This window comes from Fukomys damarensis, unplaced genomic scaffold (assembly GCF_012274545.1).
Source record: "Fukomys damarensis isolate Sample0158 unplaced genomic scaffold, DMR_v1.0_HiC HiC_scaffold_2, whole genome shotgun sequence".
NCBI lineage: Eukaryota > Metazoa > Chordata > Mammalia > Rodentia > Bathyergidae > Fukomys > Fukomys damarensis.
In genome coordinates this window covers 2,771,480-2,790,803 of record NW_022900914.1, presented here as the reverse complement: position 1 = coordinate 2,790,803, position 19,324 = coordinate 2,771,480, and the positions used below count along the sequence as shown (strand labels likewise).

The window sequence follows — 19,324 nt, the reverse complement described above, 5'->3', positions numbered from 1 at the left end:
GGAGGCGGGAAAGGGGCAGAACGTGTGCCTCTCTCACCAGGCTGCTGTGTCACAGCAGGCCCGGGAGCGAGTAGCGTGTGCACTCGGAGGGGGGGCTGTTTGGCCACGGCAGACAACATTGTGCTGGGAGGACGCTGGGTGGGCAGGAGGATACTGTACATCCGGGAAGGCCCGCGGGTCTCTTGTGCCCGTCCCTATCACACCGGGTGCCCCACTGTCGGGCCCTGTGTCTCGAGGCCCATTTATTCATGCTCTTTCGGTCAGCCCGCCCACTTACCCCGCAAATGTGTCCAGTACCTGCGCTGCGCAGGCCCTCAGCCAAGCACCTGGGACAGACCAGCCAGAGGGGGTGGGGTGCCTGCCCTCAGGGAAGACAGCCTGGGAGGGGCTAGGAGACCCCAGGGGCAGGTCCGGGAGTAGCAGACCTGAGGAACTGCCCGGCAGGGCACGGAGCTCGTAGGGACAGGTGAGGTCAGAGAGGCAGCCCAGGATGAAGAGCGGGTCGCCGGACGCGGGGCTGTGTTCTCTGGGTTCTCTGCTGCCCTTGCCCGAGCCCAACGTACCCGCTCAAGGGGGCTCTGGAGAGGCCCAGACCTCGCCAAGCTCACCGGTCACCCTCATACCAGCTGCCCTCACTGCCTTGGCCCCCAGCCCCCAGGAAATGTCAGTCTTAGGGACTGAGCAGCGCCCCGTGTTTCCCGCCCCAGCTCCTCCACACTGGACCCTCAGGGGAGGCTGGGGTGAGGGAGGGGCTGGGCTGGCTCTACTGTGACCTGGGGCAAGACCAGCCTCCCCCTTCCTCCTCCTTCCGAGGAGTGTGTGGAAGTGATTTCTTCCTGCCTGACTCGCTGACGCTGATGCCACTATAGAGGTCAAGGAATCTGGTAAACACAAAGGCCACCCCTGCTCACACTTCAGGAGAACAGAGTGCCCCAGCAGTTCCCCCAGGCCAGCCGGGAGGCCACACAGCTCCATCCCGCTGCCCGCCATGGGGTCTCTGGGGTGGTGGAGAAGGTGGGCTGTGGTGGGGAGGACGGTTCCCCCGGCCTGGGTGTGATCTCAGGTCCTGCCCGCCGCCCACCACAGCACAGAGGGCGGTGGGCCTGTCGGGAGCCCTGGCACACTCGCCTGCCCTGGGGCCTGGAGGCTCCTTCCCTTTTCCTTTTCTGGGCCGAGCTCATTACAACTGTGAGAGCCAGCTTGGCTGAGCCCAGAGACTGCCTGGCTTCACAGGGTTCCCCAAGGGCTGCCAGACTCTCCTCTCCTGAGCCCAGGCAGCTGACAGCCCCGGTGCCTGGCTCCCGTGTGGGGTCAGGGTGCCCACGGGCGGGGAAGCCAGACTTCAGTGGGGAGCACAGCGGCCACTCGCACACCCGGGGTCCCCTGCTGCCTTCCTGGCGGCCTGGTGTGCAGAGAGGCCCAGGGCAGGCAGTGCCAGCGCAGATCGGGGCCTGTGGGAGGTAGAAGGCATCTGAGCGCGGCAGGGGCCGTGAGTGGACAGGGTGATTGCCCAGGTGCTCTGGGCTGGCGGATTTGACAACAGTGTCCCATTGCACACTTTTCTGGGCCTGGCTGGCCATTGGCTGACTGCAGCTGCCCTGCCCGTGGGCTCCAGAGTCCCAGGTTGCCTTCAGGCTGCGGCGCCCCACCCGGGCCTCCATCCCTGTGGCCTGCTCCCCCTGCAGTGGGGTTCCAGCTCACCGTTACCCCAGGTGCCTGCCCAGTGCCCTCCTGCCCTCTCAGCCTTGCCAGCCACTGCCCCGCTTCCAGTCCTCACCCTCTTGCACCCCCTACAAAGCCTCCTGAGGCCAGCCGGAGCCCCTCTGGGGCTCGAGACCACCAGGCCCCTCAGGGCTCCTCCCAGCGCCTGCCCCCCGCGTGCCCAGGCCCGTGGGTGTCTCCTTCCTGCCTAAGCACCACCCGGCCAGCAATATTGGAGACTGGGCCACAGCTGTGCCCACGCCCTGCCCCGGGCTCTCCTGGGGCCTCCGAACCAGAGTGTGGGGGCCCTCCTGGCCTTCCCCAGGAGACCCTGAGACTTCTGAGGGAGCAGTGTGATCCCTGTTCCACCCAGCGGCTGCATAAAACCCCACACAGAAACCTCTTCAGACAGAGCAGCCACAGACCATGCTGAGGCCTTGAAAGTGGGAAGATGAAGCCCTTTATCTGAGGTTTCTCTTTGGGTAGTTTCAGTTACCAAGGCCAAGCGCTATCTAACTCCTCTAAATTTTGAATAAGATTTTTTTCAGCACAGGGGATTGAACCCAAGGCTTTGCCCTGAGCTACATCCCCAGGACATTCTGTTTTTTATTTCTAAGTGATTAAAACTGCCCTGGCCAGGCTTTGAACTTGGAATCCTCCTGCCTCAGCCTCCCAAAGAGCTGGAATTTCAGGCATACACCATCAAATCCAGCTCTTGAATACCTTTTATTATATTTGATTATTATTGTCATTAGTCTCTTAATGGACCCAATTCATAAATTAAGCCTTATCATAGACATGTATGGTAGAAAATACAGCCTCTAGAGGGACTGAAGATGTTTGTGGTTTCAGGATCTTGGATCATAGCTTCATCAGGAAGGGTTGGGGGCCACCGTGTATGGAGCTGATGGTAAGAGACGAGCAAGGGACTCACAACCCACAAGGGGCCCAGGGGAGCAGACGCCTTCCTGGGCCTGGCCTTCATCACTCAGAGTTCCAGAAAGAGGAAGCCAAGAGTGTTGGGGAAAGGGCCTCCGTGGGAAGATGCGAATCTTTGCTGGAAGGCAGGGGCCTAAATAGGTGATGAAATCTCGGAAGCCAGCGATAAGGTCGTGGCTTTTGGAGTGTATCTAAGTCAGCCAACTGGGAAAGGGCAGGGATCCAAAATCTATACCCACTGGCAGGTTCTGAAAGGGACTTGAGCTTTCAATTCTGCATCTAGACCAACCACCCCAATCCCCTGCCCCAACATGAAAAAGTAATTTGCAAAAGAGAAAAACCTGGAGGACAAAGAAATAGTGGTACTGACGCAGTTGGGGTCCTCAGAGGAAATTCAGCCAGGGGGGCTGCCAGGGACCCAGAAAACGACTTTGGGTCTTTGCATAATGATCACAGACTCAGTGATTTGGAGGGGGGTGTTGAGGCAGGGTCTCACTGTAGTTGAGACTGACCAGGAACTCACTATGTAGCTCAGGCTGGTCTCTAACTCACAGCAATCCTCCTGCCTCAGCCTCCTGAGTGCTGGGATTACAGGCGTGCACCACCATGCCTGGCAAGATTCAGTATTTTAAAGATATGGAGGAGAGTGTGGTTCTTCTTCAAATGAGAGAAAAGGCAGAAGAGGGGGAAGCTAGGAAGGAGAAAACACTGGAAAGTCATTGCCCAAATATGTACCAGACAGAGTAAAGGGCAGCAGCCTCGGAGGAAACGAGTGAGTGTTGTGTTGGATAAATATTACAGGAGATCAATGGACGAGGCTGAAAGCCAAAGTGAAGCCGCTCCCACTAGTTTCCCATCACCGGTGAAACAAAGCTGCCTCCGAGAAGCCCAGGTCAGAGCCAGCAGCCAGGTCTTCCTGAACAGGCCAGTTTCAGCCAGCATGCTAATGAAGCTCCCTCTCGCTGACCCTTACGGGCGAAGGAACTTGGAATAACTGGATAGCCGATCGGTTAACACTGCGATGTTTTCCTGTTGTTCTGTGGCCCTGTGCCCACCGTATGAGGGAAGCAGCCGGAAGGACCAGCCTGCTTTCTGCCCTTTCTTTCCGCTTCTCCCGCCTCTCTCTGCCTGGAGAACCAGCTCTTCCGCTCAGCCCATTGGAGCCTTCATTCCATGTGGTGGAACGGAGCATCGTGAGATTGTACAATGGCGAGCACATGTCCAATGGAAATGCTGTGATTTTGTCCTAGGCAAGCCAGCAGGAGAGCCTCGGACCCAGAGTTCCCGTCTTCCTTCTTTCCTGGCGCGGGTTTAGTGTCCCGGAAGCACATCCCCTTCCTGGGGACCCACGTGGCTGTGCCGACATCGTCACGGTGCACCAAAGCCGTGCTGACTTAACTGGGCAAAGCCAAGGAGTCGTGGCTTACAGGTGCCGTCACGCAGGTGACGTGAGAGCACTTGGCAGTGTGCCTGGGAAAGTTAAAGAACCTTGTCCTGCAAAATAAGACAGGACATGAGCTCAGACTGAGCAGAACTGGGGGCAGAAACCATCTCCCTTTGCAAAGCAGGTGGTGGTGGGGACCCCGTGAAGCTGACAAAGCAGCTCAGAGCAGGGTCTGCACAAACCACTAAAAACAGGCAACAAAACCAGGAGTGCTGAGCACAGTGGATACTGACAGTGTCGTTTTTCGTAGCAGGAAGTGAATATGGCCCAAAGTTAGCACACCCCGAAATGAAGGCCTGGGCATGTTTGGGTCTTCGAATCACCAGAACGACAAATAGAAACAGTTGGTTTCCTCCTAGTAGTGCAGCCGCGTGTAATCAAAGGACTGGCTCCGCGTCAACACGGTTCCCTGCTCCTCACGTCCGCACTAACCAGTCAGGATGCATTCTAAAGCCTTGCAGGGGAAGAACTGAGGGATGAAGGGGTCTGGGTGGAGGACAGGGTGGGAAGGGAGAGGCTCGGGGTTCCGTCTCCTGTGGGTGTGTGGAGGGTCCTCAGGGGCAGGGAACCACGGCCTGATACCAGCTTAGCCCTCCCAGCCGGTGCGGAAGGGATCTCATAGTCAGAAAAAAGGGAAGAAACGAGATGATGTCAGCGCTGGGCTCCTCCTCTACCCAGAAGGGAGGGAGGAAACGAAGAAGGAGGGGAGGAGAGCGGAGGGAAAGAAGGAAGGCGGGCAAGGGAAAGAAAGAAGAATGGAAGGGGATGAAAGAGGAAGAGAGGAGAGGAGGAGGAGACGGACAGAGAGAGGGAGGGAGGGAGGAGAGGCAGGGACGGAGGGAGCTCACCAAGCTGGAGCCCACGGCTTCTCACGGCTCTGTGCCGCTGCTCGGCCCCCTCTCTGGGATTGTGCCTTCCTAGGGTCCTCAGGGCTGTGAAGTTGCCTCAAGTTAGCCTGGACCCACGGTCTCCGCTTGGAAGGGCCTCTGCTTTCTAATTCTCAATGTCCATACCAGGGATCCCGATCCCGCGTCTTCATTTTCGCCGAGCCCCGCAAATTAGGCAGTAGGTCTCGCTGCAGTCCCGTCACTGGTCTGGCCACAGTCCTCTCTGTCAAGCGCTGGCCCCTGTCCTGGCCTCTGCCTCACTCCACAGGGATGCAAAACAAGTCAGACAAAGGCCTGGGCTGAGGAGAAAGGCCATGGAGCCAGGGGTGACCTTTCTCTCACATCTCAGAGAAACAGCGCAAACACAAACTGCAGAGAGCCAGGGCAGAGGACAGCTTCTCCCCGAAACATCTCAGGCCGAGACAGGGGCTGCACCTGAGGGACAAATGTGGGAGTCGCGAGACAGGACTGTGCACACCGTCGTTCAGCGGCGACGGGAGCCGAGTGCTGGGCTGGGAGAAGTGGAAAGCGGGCCACAGGGGCCAGAGCCTTGCCAGAAAGACGAAGCTTTGTCCTGGGAGCAGAAGCTGTGAGCACAGAAGGGAAGGGATCAGGTTTTCAGACTCAAAGGGTCACCCTGAGGTGAAGCTGCAGTGTGGCTGGAGGTGTAACCAGTTCCCACAGGGAGGGCAAAGCCCAGCCCCTGTCCCTGTCCACGAGTGTGCAGACATCCAGATGCACGGCAGGGAACCTGAATGTCAGCAGATAACTCTGCACGGAGCGCTGGGGTTTCTGCCCAGCTTGCACAGTGTGGCGTGGCTGTCCGTGTTCTGGATTATCTTCCCAGCTGTGTAAGGAACAGCTTTGCTAGGCACGGTTAGTGTCTCCCTCCTGAAAGAACAGGCTGTGAAAACGATGTGTAGCAGGAATCCAGGGCTCCTGCTCAGTCTCTTCCCTGTCACGGAAGCAAGGTGTCATCTACGCCCTTGACGTGACCCCGTGGACACTGTGCTGAGAGATTTGGCACCAAAACGCCGATACTCTGGCTACTGTTCTTGCTGTGAATACTAAACTGCCCTTTCTTTCTGGCCCAAGAATCTCATGTCCTCTACAGCATTTTCAAAACGAAGGCGTGTTTATTTGTTATCTTGGGGTAAAACTTCTGCCCACTCAGAGGTCTTGACAGCATGTTTGTGGATATTTGTGCTTCAGTGAATCTGAGTTTGGCAGCATTTTTCTGTGTATGTGAGGATTAGAGGCTGTGATATCCGGTGGGAAGCAGGTGTACACTTTGGAAAACCAGCCTTTGTGTCTCTATGAGAAAATAACGGGCACAAATTTAATGTGAGATTGAACCAACTCTCCTCATTAAAAGACAGGAAAGACACAGGGGCAAAGAAACACACAGAGACAGAGGCCTCCCTAGGCCTACGGGGGCCCTGGATTTGTGCGGGAATTAACTGGTGGCCACAGGAAGAGGTGCAGAGGAGACCGTCAGAGGCAGAATAGATAGGACTCACAAGAGGGCTCTGCTTTGTGAGATAAAGCCCTCTCCGTGGTTCCATGTTAAAGTCGCTGACTTCTACCACATTCCAGGCCCATTCTACAACAATGAAGTCATACTCTGGGATAGAAGCACTGTCTCTGGCCTTTGTAATTCGCTCTGATGTTTTTCTCTAGAAACTAATCTTGACAACCACTCCTCTGACCAAAGTCACCCCTTTCCCCAGAAAAACGGATAGGGCATTTATAATACATGTCTCATCCTGAGGCCGGAACAGTCACCCAGCCCCTCCGGGAGAACATCCTGCCGGCCTCCTCTTACCAGTTATTTTGCTGACATCTCTGGATCCGGTCATCTCGGATGCAAGCTGGGTGGAAAAGAAACAATACCAAGTGTTCACTGCTTTAAACACTGTGCTGGGTACCCAACCGGCTTTTTCTTCCCTGACTCTTCTAAATAAGACAGGACAGGGCTGAAAACCAGATAAGCTGGGCCATTGGTCTGGGCAGGAGGAAGGTGAGGAGGGGTTTTCAGAGGAAGTGAAGCCCAGGGGACGAGCTACAGGAGGTGGGTGAGCACGGAGAAGCAGGCTGGCTGGATCCCCAAAGACCCGTAAGCTAGAGGCCTGTTCCCTAGGGATCCTGCTGGCAAGCGGTGAAAGCATTTAGTGGGGCCCGAGGAAGGTCCTCAGGACACTGGGCCTGCCTTCCCTGGGGATTGTGGGCAGCTGGTCCTGTCCCACACTCAGCTCCTGGTAGACTCAGTTTGCTCCGCCTTCACCGGAGGCCCAAAGAATGGGACCACCCAACCCGGGGCTGGAACCTCCCAGGTGGTGAGCCAAAGTAAGCCTGTCTTAAAAGAACTGCTTTGTGTATTTTGCACAGTAATGTTAAACTAGTACTAATCCAAAGCCTTGTAGCGGATGAGGGTCCTCCAGGCCACGACTGCAGCTACACATCTGCGTGCCTCAGCCCCTCAGACCAGAGGTGACAGGAGCCCATGCCCACACCACCCCTGAAGCCGTGGAGGGACAAGGACTCCCACAAGGACACAGTCTCCAGGCCTCTGCAGCTTCTCCCAGCCAGCGCCTCCCATCGACACTCGGACTGCTCCTGGTACTGCTCACGGGAGACCACACAGGAGCCGAGGTCTGACCTAGCCTAGCTAAGCTCATTGAAATCAATTAAAAAGGAGAGATAAGCCCTGCTTTCTGACTGGAAAATGCGCAGCAGCGAGGGGAAGAACACACAGCCCCATCCGTCACCGGGCTCCGTGTCCCTCAGCTTTCTTCTAGACAGCTGCAGAGAGCAGAGAGGTTTTCCCGTGAGGCCCTTGGCAGGCGCGCCCGGGCTGATCTCAGCTGCTGTCCTGACCACAGCCGGCGACGGGTGCCAGAGGGAAGCCCAGGAGCCGGTCCGAGCCACGGCCAGAGCCTGATGTTGGTTCCCCTTTCACTCCCGGACTCAGAACTTAGACTTTAGGGAAACCGTGCATTCCAGCTTAGCAGCTGTCCCCGGAGCGCCGGGTGGAATCAGACCCCCTCTCATTGTCACATGGGGAAGCTCAACTGCTGTGACAGTCCGGGTGAAGCTGCGTTTCCTATTGTTGCCAGGCAGAGATGAGTGTGTGTGTCAGTGTGTGTGTGTGTTTCCCATGCTGGGCCTGCACCACCCAGAGCCTTGCACATTTGTCAAAGAAGTGAAAACGATGTGGCTAAAAAGCCTCTGCCATTCCACCGGCCATAACCTGGCAAGCGCAGCATCGGGTACCAGTTGGGGCGTCTGAGCTCAGCCTGAGTCAGGGCAGCATCCTTATGTCTAACTGGTGGGCGTCTTTGGTAGGCCTCTCGGCACTCTGTGGCTGCACCAGCCTGGTGCTGCGTGCTCTGGGGTGCAGGCTTCCTGGAGGTGTGGGCTTCTAGGAGTGAGAACCAAGGCTGGAGGGAGAACAGAACAGGTCTCGATTGCCAGGGAAGGGAGCCTGGACTTGCTCCGTGGGTCCCACTGTACAGCCGGCCCAAGTACTCCACCCCCAAATGACTGTTTATCCCCCGCCAGAGTCTGGCTGACCCTGGAGAGCAGGCTCAGTGGATGGCTGGGAACACAGGGGTTTTACCGGGCGTCCCACTATGGAGGTAGCGACGGGACTGGGCTTAGAATGCAATTCTTCCAGTTGATGAAGGGGATCGACTCCAATGCATAACTGCGGCAAGTATTTGGAGCGCTTCGCAGTTCCTTCAAGTAGGAGGCTTAACCTGCAGCGTGGGTTGGTAAACTGAAAAGACTGAGCTCTCAAATGCGCTCGCTCTGGACGAGGATGTGTGGAGACCCAAGTCCTGCGGGAGGCAGTTTCTTGTGTGGCAGGGGGGTTCCTGGCTTCTTACAGGGCAGGTGTGTGAAGCGCTGGCAGGGATGAAGGAGATTGTCTGTGAAGGCATCCAGGCCCCGAGGGTTGCCACAGTGTGGCTCAGGAAAACTCAGTAGGCTGCTTCCAGTGCCGGGCCCTCGGTGAAGAGGGCCATGAGCACGGCACACGTTTAGCACGGCACAGGCCCTAGCTTCAGTCCCGGCACCGGGGCAGGGGAGCTGCCGCAGCCCTGAGATCTGGGGTGACTTTGGAGCCCAGGGCACTTTGTACATCGATTCATTCAGCAAATATTTATGGAGCGCTTTCTGTCAAGGCCTTGGAAAGCAAGACTAAGGAGCATTTAACATCCAGGGCCCTGAGCAATCAGAATGAGAAGCTGTCAGAATGCACAGCGCCCTGGACCTGCACCGGCATGACCTCAGCCTTGGCGTGGACGCGAACGCCACAGACAGCTCAGCTCGCATTCCAGGAAACTTGTGGAGAGAGGCTTCCCAGAAGAGATGGCTCTGAGCTGAGTCCCACAGCTCAAGGGGAGCAAAGAGGAGAGCTGACACTTTAGGCTGCTGCGGCACAAGAAAAACACCACACACACAAAGCCCTGCAGGAAGGGAGCCCTGGGCTCCGCGAACCTCCAGGTAGTTGATGAGGCTGCTGGTCGCAGGTGAACGTGGCATGGTGATCCCTGGGGCTTACTATGGAGAGGTCTCTAGAGGCAGCCGAGGATTCTTCCTTGGAGCAATGGGAGGGACAGTGCGGTAAATGCCTGTGGTACTAGCACTCGAGGAGGCTGAAGCAGCAAGGTAGAAACACAAGCTCAGCCTGGCCACCTTAGGGAGCCCCTGTTCAAAGTAAGACAGAAACGCTCAGTGTGAGGCCCTAGGTTCATCCTCAGTACCTGAAAAGAGCAAAAACACTGTCGAGTGCCAGACCCAGCCCAGGCAGCCGAGGCCTCGGGTGAAGATGGTGCGCTGAGTTCCCCGCCCAGGAAGCCCTTCACCACTCAGCCTCTGGGTCAGAAGAACTGTGAGCAGAGAAGGCACCGTGCACATCCCTCCTCACTTGCTGGCTGCACACGGGCTGCTCTCCAGCGACCTCTGCACCAGGAGCCTGATCTGCAGCGCTGCATCCCGAGGAAGGGGAGAAGCCGCTGACGTGGAGCCCACAGCCCCCACGTCTCCCTGATACGACTGCTCTGGAAACGGCTCTTCAATAATGCATGGAGCCATTAGCACCGGGCAAGGACCACCGGCTCCCTCCCTGATCAAAGCCCCCGCCCCACTGTGAGATTAGAATGGGCTGTTTCATGTCCAGGGATGAAAGTAGCAAGGATTTGGGGGAAAATCCAGCTTCCCAGAGAAATCAAAACATTTCCATTTCATTACAAATGGATGCAGGACACAGCTAATTGCCCCTGGGGAGGCAGCACTGCAGGGGCCAGCGGCCCTGGGCTCCTCTCATGGCTGGGTAGGCTGTGGGAGGCAGGGTCAGGGGCTCCCTGTGTCCAGGGCCTCTCCAGACAGGAGGACCTGCCAGAACCCCTGGGCGACCCCCCTCTGTCCTGCGGCACTAGCGAAGGTGGCACAGCCCCTGGAGGGGATGAAAGCCTGGACCGCAGAGGGGGACGAAGCAGCCAGCAGCTGCCACACAGTAATAGCTCCTTGTTGCTGAGCTTGAATGTCCAGCACTTTGCATACAGGACTGCTAATCCTGCAGCAACTGGCAGCGTATTATTAGATCTGTGATGAAGAAACTGAGGGCCAGGAGCTTCAGCGAGCTTCTCAAAGACAGCCAGTTACCATGTGTTGGAGCCCAGAGTGAAGCCCCAGCACTCTGCTCATGCCCTGGACCAACTGCGCCCTCACGGCCCCCAGAAGTAGAGCCAGAGCCCACAGCAAGAGGGAGAGGCTCTTGGTGAGAAGGCCTGTCCTGGCGCTCAGGTAATGTGGACGTTCACCATCGCCCCACACGAACTCCCTGGTCTGACTTCGCAGGCCTCCAGTCAGCCCCACTTTGTCTCAGCTCGGTGTCTCTCCTGGGCACGCTCCCTTAGCCCAGGGAAGGCCCAGGCCCAGACACTGGTCCCCCCAGGCCATGACCCTCTCTGGCCTTGCTTCCTAACCTCGGAGCTGGCAGTGAAGGTGCCACCTGACGGTAAGTGCTCTGGAGGTGCCCAGCCAGTGCGGCGGGCGGAACTCTCTTGGCTTACAGCCCACACACCTATGTTTCTCCTCCCTCCACGTGGCTTCTTCCTGTTCCATCTGTGCCTCAGACTCGGGGAAGCTTGGTGGAGTTTCCTACTCCTTCCAGAAGAACTTCTCCGAGGTAGCGTTCCTAGCATCCTGCCTCAGCAGGACAGGGCCTGGGCCTGGGCCTGAGCTGGCAGCTGACCCTCCTCAGCTTGTAAGGTGAGGCCCCCTTTCACCAGCTTAGCCTGGAGAGACACAGGGCAGGCTGGCTCCTCCACCTCCTGTCCACCCTTCTCCAGCCACTGCCGGGCACCCAGCCTAAGACAGGCCCTGCAGGCCGCTGGCCAGCATGTGGATCTGACCTCAGCGTGATACACAAGCTTCAGGAAACAGGACCGTCGACTCTGGCACACTCCTGCTCTGTGGACAAAAGGGATCTCCCTGCAGGCTGATGCGCAGGCCCCCAGCACCCTTGCAGAATGGTCCCCCATGCCGCCTCTCCCGCCCAGGCTTGAGCATGTCTGTGTACCCGACAGGCTAGAGACAAAGACGCCACCTGGAGGCACCCCCCCACCCCCCGCCTCATGGCTACTGGGCCCTCAGAGGATGGACTGGCTGCTTCCGCTTGTGCTCAGAGCCTGCACGGTGCGGGACGCTGAGTGTAGAGAGGGTTAGCTTCTCCTGGAGGCTTACGAGGGTGCAGAACTGAGGTCCGGCCACTGCGAGGCTATGCAAGGAGACTAGAAAATTGGGCAGGCCGGGCGGGACCTTGCGCTACTGAGGGGCGAGGCCTGTGCCCGAATCGGCACCACGGAGCTTCCTGAGAAACTCAGCAGGGCTGCCGTCCCTGGGATGCGCTGTCCTCCCTGTCCCTGGAGTTAGCTTAGTCATCCCCATAGCGTCCGTATCTCCTCCCAAAGGCCACTGAAATTAACTGCTCTGGCTCCTCCATGCGGGTGGCAGAGCCAGCTGCAGCCCAGCCCCTGCGCTGTCAGCCTGAAGAAGGCACGATTGGTCCAACAGCAGAATTCTCTTGCTCCGTTCTGTGTTTGGGTCCAGCACCGAGGTCCGTGGAGCTGTCCATCTGCAGCTGGGCGTGTCCAGTCTTAAGAGGTCTGCTTGGGCCAGCTTGCCGGAATCACTACTTCACAGAGCATGCTTCTGTTCTGCTTCTGCTGCTACTTGAGTTTTCTTTGTTATGGTTATTTATTTCTCTGTTTATTTTTGGTTTTTTGAGACAGGGTCTTGCGATGTAGTTCAGGCTGGCCTCGAGCTCATGGTGATCCTCCTGCCTCAGCCTCCCAAGCTCTGTAATTACAGGTGTGTACCACCGTGCCCCCTCCCCGTTCTTCTCCACCCAGCACAGTCCCCACCTCTGCATTTCTGCAGAGTCTGTTCCTTCTGCCAGGGTGCTGCTTGGCCTGACAGCTCCTTCATGTTATACTTTCATTTTGCAATGCCCAGGAAGGAACCCCAGCTCTGGCACGATAGGCAAACACTCTGCCACTGAGCCATGCCTGAACCCTTCCTCTTTTCCATACTTAAGATAAAAACGTGGACCCTGGTGTGGTGGTTATCAGTCCTCCAGAGCCGGCCAGCCCCTTCCCCGGAAGCCTGCCAGACCTCTGTTCCCATCACATGGCCCAGCAGTTTTTGCACTGGTGACTTTGCCACCTTGAGCTCCACTTGCTGTCAGGCAGTGACAGAGCTGATGCTCAGAGTCCCCAGCTCGTGCCTTCCAGGCCCTCCTCAGAGGGAGCACAGGGCAAAATCACCCAAGGTGGGTCTCTGGAGCAGCACAGAACGCAGCATGGCAAGGAGGGCCAGGCATCACCAAGTGCTCCGTGCTGGCAGTCCCCTCGTGGCCTCCCACCTTCCTCAGATGGCCCAGGGAGGGCTCAGGGCAGCCCTCAAGTCCTGCTAGGCCCCACCTCACAGAGCAAGCTGGTCTTCAGCTCTCTGGGATTTCTGGGAAGTTGGCAGGACAATACCCAACAACCTCTAGCCCCAGGGTGTTCAGGCCACACCATCCTCTCTGGCCTGCAGGAGTGGGGCAAGCACCTAAGCCAACCAACAGGCATCATGGGCCCGTGCCGCTCACAGGGGCAGCTCTGCAGCAAGCAGGCGTGTCCTCAGTGGCCTGGGCTCCAGTTAGGACACCCGGGCTGCAACTCCCTTCTGAAGGCCCAGGGCTCCAGAGCAAGCACAGCCCTGAACTCACACGCACCTCCTTCTAGGGACCCAGGATGTGGAGACTTCCCAGACCTGACCCAAGGGGACCCTCCTGGGGCTGCTGTGTGGTGATGCCAGGGGGTGAGGAGTGTCGCCAGGATGCTGTGCGGGTGTGACTGGAAGAGTCCACTGAGGGACAGACAGGTCAGGGGCAGAGGACAGAGCAGAGTCTACCTCCGGGACTCCTCCCAGGTGTGTGTGGCCTCTCCAAGGACAAGACAGCAACCAAGGGACCCACAGCCTGGCGGCGGACCTGGAGAGGGAAGGCAGGGCAGTGCTCCAGGGCTGTGTCCCCAGGCCCAAGCAGGACATACTGTTCACCTCCTCCTGACCAAGCCCTGCCCTCTGTCCATAAGAACTTTGCCTCGCAAACACATGCGCCAAATGACACCACCAAATATGCCCTTTGTCCACCCACGCGGCACTCCTGGGCGCTCTGAATGTCCCTCAGCTTGGATATTAACCCTAGCTGCTTGGGAGTTAGATCCACCCCACCGCAGCCCCAAGGGAGGAGACAGATTCCTGAGGCTAAGACACAAGCATGTGCCGCCTGGTCTGTTCGCATGTAGGAGGGTCCTCCCATAGCCACCCTCAGGCTCCCAATTGATAAAGTGGGTGCTGCACTTACCTTGCAGCTGGCAGTGAGATTCAAGGACACTTGCCTTCCAAGAGTCTGGCCCCAGGCCTGGTACACAGTGGGCACTCACTGGAGGTGCACTTCCCGTCTGTCCCTCCCTGTCCCTGTCCACATCGCTGTAGGAGCTTGCAGTGACCAGTGCTCTGCTATCTCAGACACTGACCTCCCTGTGTGCAGGCCCACAGTGCTGGCAGAGAGTCCATGCATGGAGTGGTAGAGGTGGAGACCAGTGTGTCCGGGAAGGGGAAGAGCCTGGGATGAGGAGAACCAAGGGTCCTGACTGCTTCTTGTTCTGTCCAATCCCTGGCCCAGTGGGAAAGGCCAATTCCACCTCCACCTCCACCCCTGAAATACAGGCTGCTCAGGCCTGCCCAGGCCAGGCTGGTGGCTGTAGCAGACTGTTCTCTGTGTCCGGGGTCCCACAGCTATGCCCAGGCAGCCCTACCCTGGAGGACTCTTCCCTCTTGAGCACAGGAACCTGCCCCAGGTTCAGAGTGAGCGGGCACCGCTAGCCCAGGCCATGGCTTCTTCCTGCTTCCCAAGGAAGGCTTGGGAGGACAGGACACTCGTTGCCTGCTGGGCTGGGCTGGCAGCATTTTCTGACTGTCCCACCCACGTCCCGACCTTCCTCCCTCCTTCACAAGGTGTTCCTCATGCCATGCCCTGAGGCAGCTCTGCACAGAAGCAGGGGCCCACTCCAGTGAGGCACCGGCCATGGCCATCAAGAGAGCTCCATGGGTGGAGTTGGGCCTGAGCCTTGAAAAACTGAACGCACGTGTCTTAGTTTTCTCATTACTGAGACAAAATACCAACACCCAAAGCCAAAGAAGGAAAGGTTTATTTCGACTCACAGTTGGTAGAGGTTTCAGGCTGTAACTGGCTAGTGCCAAGGCAGGGTGGCGTGACAGAGGGCATTGAAGAGGAGAAACAGTTCATGGCAGGCGGAAGAGAGCAAAACAAGTAACCGAGCAAGGGACCTCCTTCAGCCCCTTTTGTACTCTCTCTAGGCTGCCAGGGTTAGGGCGGTGCCAAACCCATCAGTGGACTGATTTAGATCACACATTCTTCATCCCAGCATCACACACTGCAGATCCAGCCACCTCGGAAAAGCCCCACCTTTGACCGCATGGGGCTTGGGGAGACAGCTAGACACAGGCATGACAGCAAGTGCAGTGGGGTAACCCTGTGTGAGGCCGCACCTTGGGCAGCTGGTAGGGAGAAGCTGGCAGGCTCTCCGGCAGGCTGGAGGCAGCCAGGAAGCTGAAGCAGAGTCCCTGAACTGAGGGAGCCCAGAGCCCGCCCCCCGGACCCACTGCTGCTGGGAGCTGTTCCCGCGTGACCCCACTACAGGCCTCTGTCTTCCTGCCAACGGAGCGCCACCCCCAGGCCATGCAGCCTTCCCTGGAGGGAGCCGAGGGCCGATGCCAAGGCTGACCCAGCCGTCCCTGGCGGCCCTGCCTCCTCTGCGTGTTAGAGTTACACAAATGGGACAGAGAACACGGCGTTCCCACGGCTCCCTCACCCGCCTCCTGCTAATGTGAGCATCTTACATAACCTCGGCGTGTTTGTCAAAGGGAAGAGACGAGCACTGGAAAGACACTTTGAACGTAACGCCAGCCGTGACCCAGGCCTCACCAGCTTCTCCTCAGCGGACAGTAAACGCTCCTCTCTGCCCCAGGCTCCAGTCTGTCACCGCATCGACCTCTGCTTTCCTCATCTCCTTCGTCTGCAGCTTTCCTTGGTCTCCATGACTTTCATTTTCTTTTCTTTTTTTACACAGATATAAATATATGCTATATGTAAACATGTCTCTCTTTTACATAGATGTATAAAACAATTTGTTGTCTTAAGTATTTCAAGTGTACAATTTGATGGCATTAATTGCATGCACAGTGTTGTACAATTACCACCACTTTTCCAAATGGTCTTTACTCCCCTAAAAGAAATTCTATCCCCATAGGAAATGACTCTGTCTCCTTCTCCCAGGTTCCTCCCGCGAGGTTCATGCGCAGGACCCAGCTCTTATGTTCCTGCTGCACCCCACAGCCACACAGAGAGGCGTGGGCTCTCCCCATGTGGCACTCGTGGCAGGCATCCTTGCTTTGAAAGCCTTGTAGTCACTAAGGGGGAAGCAGGAAGTCCCGCCCAGCCTGTTCCTCCCACAACTGTCCTGCTCCACTTTTCAACAATGGCCGAGATACCTCCTTCAGCATTTCCACCCACCGCCCTGGCTGAGGCCCGACACTGACCCAGGATCCCGCCTCCTAAGGCCAGTGGGCTCTTGGGCAGCCTCTCCAGGCAGACCACCTGGACATCTGTAGGCCCAACCTTGCCACAGATTTGGGCACAGGATCTGGCTTCCCTGCCAGACTCCTGTCATCAGCCTGGGACACCTGTCCAAACACTTGTGCCCTCTGACCAGACATGTGTGCTTCCTGCCACACGGCTGCCAGGCCCTTGAGCCCTGGCTGGCCTTCCCACCACCTGGTCTTCCCCACCTGCTGTGTCTGGGCCTGTCAGCCCATGGACACTTCCATGTCTGTCCCCAGGTGGCCTGCACTCGTCAGGGGTGAACCAGACCTGGACCAGCTCTTGCTGACCTTGGAGTGTGGCAGTTCATATCACCTGCTCCGTGAGGGGTGGCCTCCCTGTCAGTGCCCTGCACCGATGGCCTGGACACTGCCACCCTGCACTGGGAATGACCACAGTGTGGCCAGGCCAGGGCCCTCATCGACCCCATGTTGCTCACTGCAGCCTGCTCTGGCCAGAACCTGGCATGGACAGTGGGGCATAAATAATGCAGGAACTGTCCACTGCCACGGCCAGAGAAAGCAAGGATCACAGGGCGGCCCCGTCTTCCTGGAGACTCTGAGGCCCAACCTCGGAGAGATGCAGGCAGCCCTGCTTTGGGGCCAGTTCCCCACTGTCCTTTCAAAACCTCACCACTGGACAGGCGCCTCCATGGTTCCAGAACTCGCTCTGAAACAGAACACACCGCCTAGAGGGGCCAGGCCTGCCACTTACATGACGAGAGACTTAGAACGGTGTCTCCCTGTGCTGACCCTACCTTCCTCACGAGAACGGAGGGAGCAGGTGGGCTAGTCTGTAAAACGCGCTTGCTCTTCTTCCCTCACAAACTTCTGTGACCTGGGCCGGCTCCGGCTCCTTATTTCTTAGGCAGTTTCTCTCTTTCTTTCTTTCTTTTGTTTTGGTAGAGCCACTGAGCCCAATCCCTGGCCCTCTCCAGGTCCTGATTTCTGTCAGAACTCATTTGCTTCTGGAAAGAGAGACAGACTCACCCCGATTTGCCTGAACGTTCCTGGTTTTCTCACCAGGTGCTCCGGGAAGCCCCTCCCCCTGCAGGCCAGGACAGCAGTGCACCCCACTTCCCCGCCTCCTCATTACAAAGTCTGCCCTGCTGGCCCGGCTACCCACACCCCAACATGCCCATCCCTCCTGACCTCTAGTCTCCCCCAAAGCCGTCCTTCCTCCCAAAGGCCCTTTCTGTACTCTCTGCCAGCTCCAGCACCCCTTGCTGAGTGCTTCCTGGCACCGCCCGGAGCCTGGCCTCCCTGGCCGTCCTTAGGGCTCCCCCCGGCTCAGCACACGGTGGGCACTAAGCTCCAGCACCTAGCCAGCCTGTCCCCCACACCTCCGCTCTGGCGGTTGGGCTCAGTGGCCTCTCCCAGAGGTGGCTCAGCTGGTGGCACTGCCAGCTCCCTGGTGGCATCTGCTCTGTTCTGACCCCACCATCCAGGGGCCCTAGACTGAGGCCCTGCAGCCCCACAGCCCACAGGTCACCTGCTGATCTTGCTCACAGGACGCTCTAGGCTCTTGGTGAATGAAAGCTGGACAGTGCTGCCCGGCAGCTGGTAAGGAGCTGGGACAGAAATCTGACCTTTGTCTCAGATCTCAGCTGGGCCAGCTGGAGGCCAGGACTGGGCGGGCAGCAGAGTCCTACACAACAGCGGCCCTCTGGGGAAGGTGGTGAGGGCGAGAAGGGAGGACCGGAGGGAGGGACACACAAAGGGCCTCCTGGCCGCAGCCTTCCATCCTGTCAGGACTGGGAGGTGGGAGGCCAGGCAGGCTGGCGCTGCAGGGAGCTGAGCTGGGAGGCAGTGAGGTGCCCCACCCGAGGCAGGGCGGGCTGGTGCGGTGACCCCTCGCAGACACCCAGAGCCCCACTTCCTCTGAGGAGACAGCGTGCAGAGCCTGGTCGGCACACATTGGAGATGACGGGTGTCGTGACTCGGGCAGTCGGCCCTTCCTGTGCAGCTGCCCTGGAAGGGCCAGGGCTGGGTGTGGTTCAGACCCCTGAGCATTGAATGCTTCTGTCAGAAAGCACCCAGGGCAGCAGGCACACAGAGCAGCTACTACTGAGCTCCGATTCTGTGCCTGTCACGGTGCCGAGCACTACACTTCCTGATTCATTCAACACACGCTAGGCACTGGGGATGTGCATGGTAACAACGGTCCCTCTGTCCTCTGCTCACTCCTCCCTGCTCTGTCACAGGCTAGCATTACAAATGAAGAAACAAACTCAGATGGCCAGAGCAATCCCTACCCCTGTCCACACCGCCCAGTTCCCAAGGGCCCAGGGACCCTCCTCTGAGATCCAGAGGCCCTGCAGGCACAGATGGCTGCTTCCTGCAGCTTCCGGGAAGATGTGAATTCCAGGGGGCCTGGGACCCCGTGGCCAACATGTCCCTGCCTGCCGTGGCCCCCCTGCCCTCCAGCCCAGGGGTTCATTTTACTGGGGTGTGTGGGAGCTGGAAGAATTGTATTAGGCTCCTTGCTAGGGCCTTGTTGAAGGAGGGAGACCCACTCTACAGATGTAAAAATGAAGCCAAGAAGGCAAGGGCATTGGCTCAGCCTCATGTACGTAGGCACCAGGGTGCCAGAGCCCGGTGCTCCCTGTACGGCTGACCCTGGACAGGGTCCCTTGACTCTTCCTCTCCCAGTCCCTCCAGGACTACCAAGGCCTGAACTGCTCTGGGTTCTGTCCAAAGCCTGCTGGCACCTCTGCCCAGCCAGACTTAGCTCTGCCCGCTCCCAAGGCCATCCCCTCGTTCCAGAGTGGTGAGGGAGAGGGAGGCCTTCTTCCCCCAGAGCAAAGACTATCCGGGTCAGGAGTAGGTCTCAGATCCCCTAGTTGGCTCCCCAACCTGGGCGCTGCCCTGAGGGCGACTGCTCCACCCTCAGCAGCCCTAGACAAAGGCCCACATCCCCTGCCTCCTCCTCCCCACCCAGTTCAACAGTGAAAGGAAAAAACCCTCCAGTTGGCATCTGCCCTGAACACAGTTCTATTTTCTGCTCTTTTCCTGTTCAGAATCAACAGCAACATAAAATGTGAACAGGAGGGGTGAGTTCCAGGCAGCCCCTCCTATGGGGTGAGGAGCAACTGCTCTAGGCAGGAGAGGTTGCCAG

General features: G+C 58.0%; 1 long non-coding RNA gene across 3 annotated transcripts; it reads right to left on the bottom strand.

Moving 5' to 3' along the window:
* Positions 1 to 3,217: 3,217 nt before the first annotated feature.
* Positions 3,218 to 17,789, bottom strand: LOC104857955. Of its 3 annotated transcripts, none has more exons than XR_004516976.1 (7): positions 16,965 to 17,789; positions 14,749 to 15,663; positions 13,889 to 14,149; positions 13,435 to 13,513; positions 6,797 to 6,842; positions 4,933 to 6,285; positions 3,218 to 4,134 (listed from the first exon to the last, which is right to left on the bottom strand). It is a non-coding gene; the product is annotated as an uncharacterized LOC104857955 (long non-coding RNA). The 3 variants fall into 3 exon arrangements; XR_004516978.1 differs by having other exon boundaries at positions 17,197 to 17,789; XR_004516977.1 differs by lacking the exon at positions 13,435 to 13,513.
* Between the last annotated feature and the right edge of the window lie 1,535 nt (positions 17,790 to 19,324).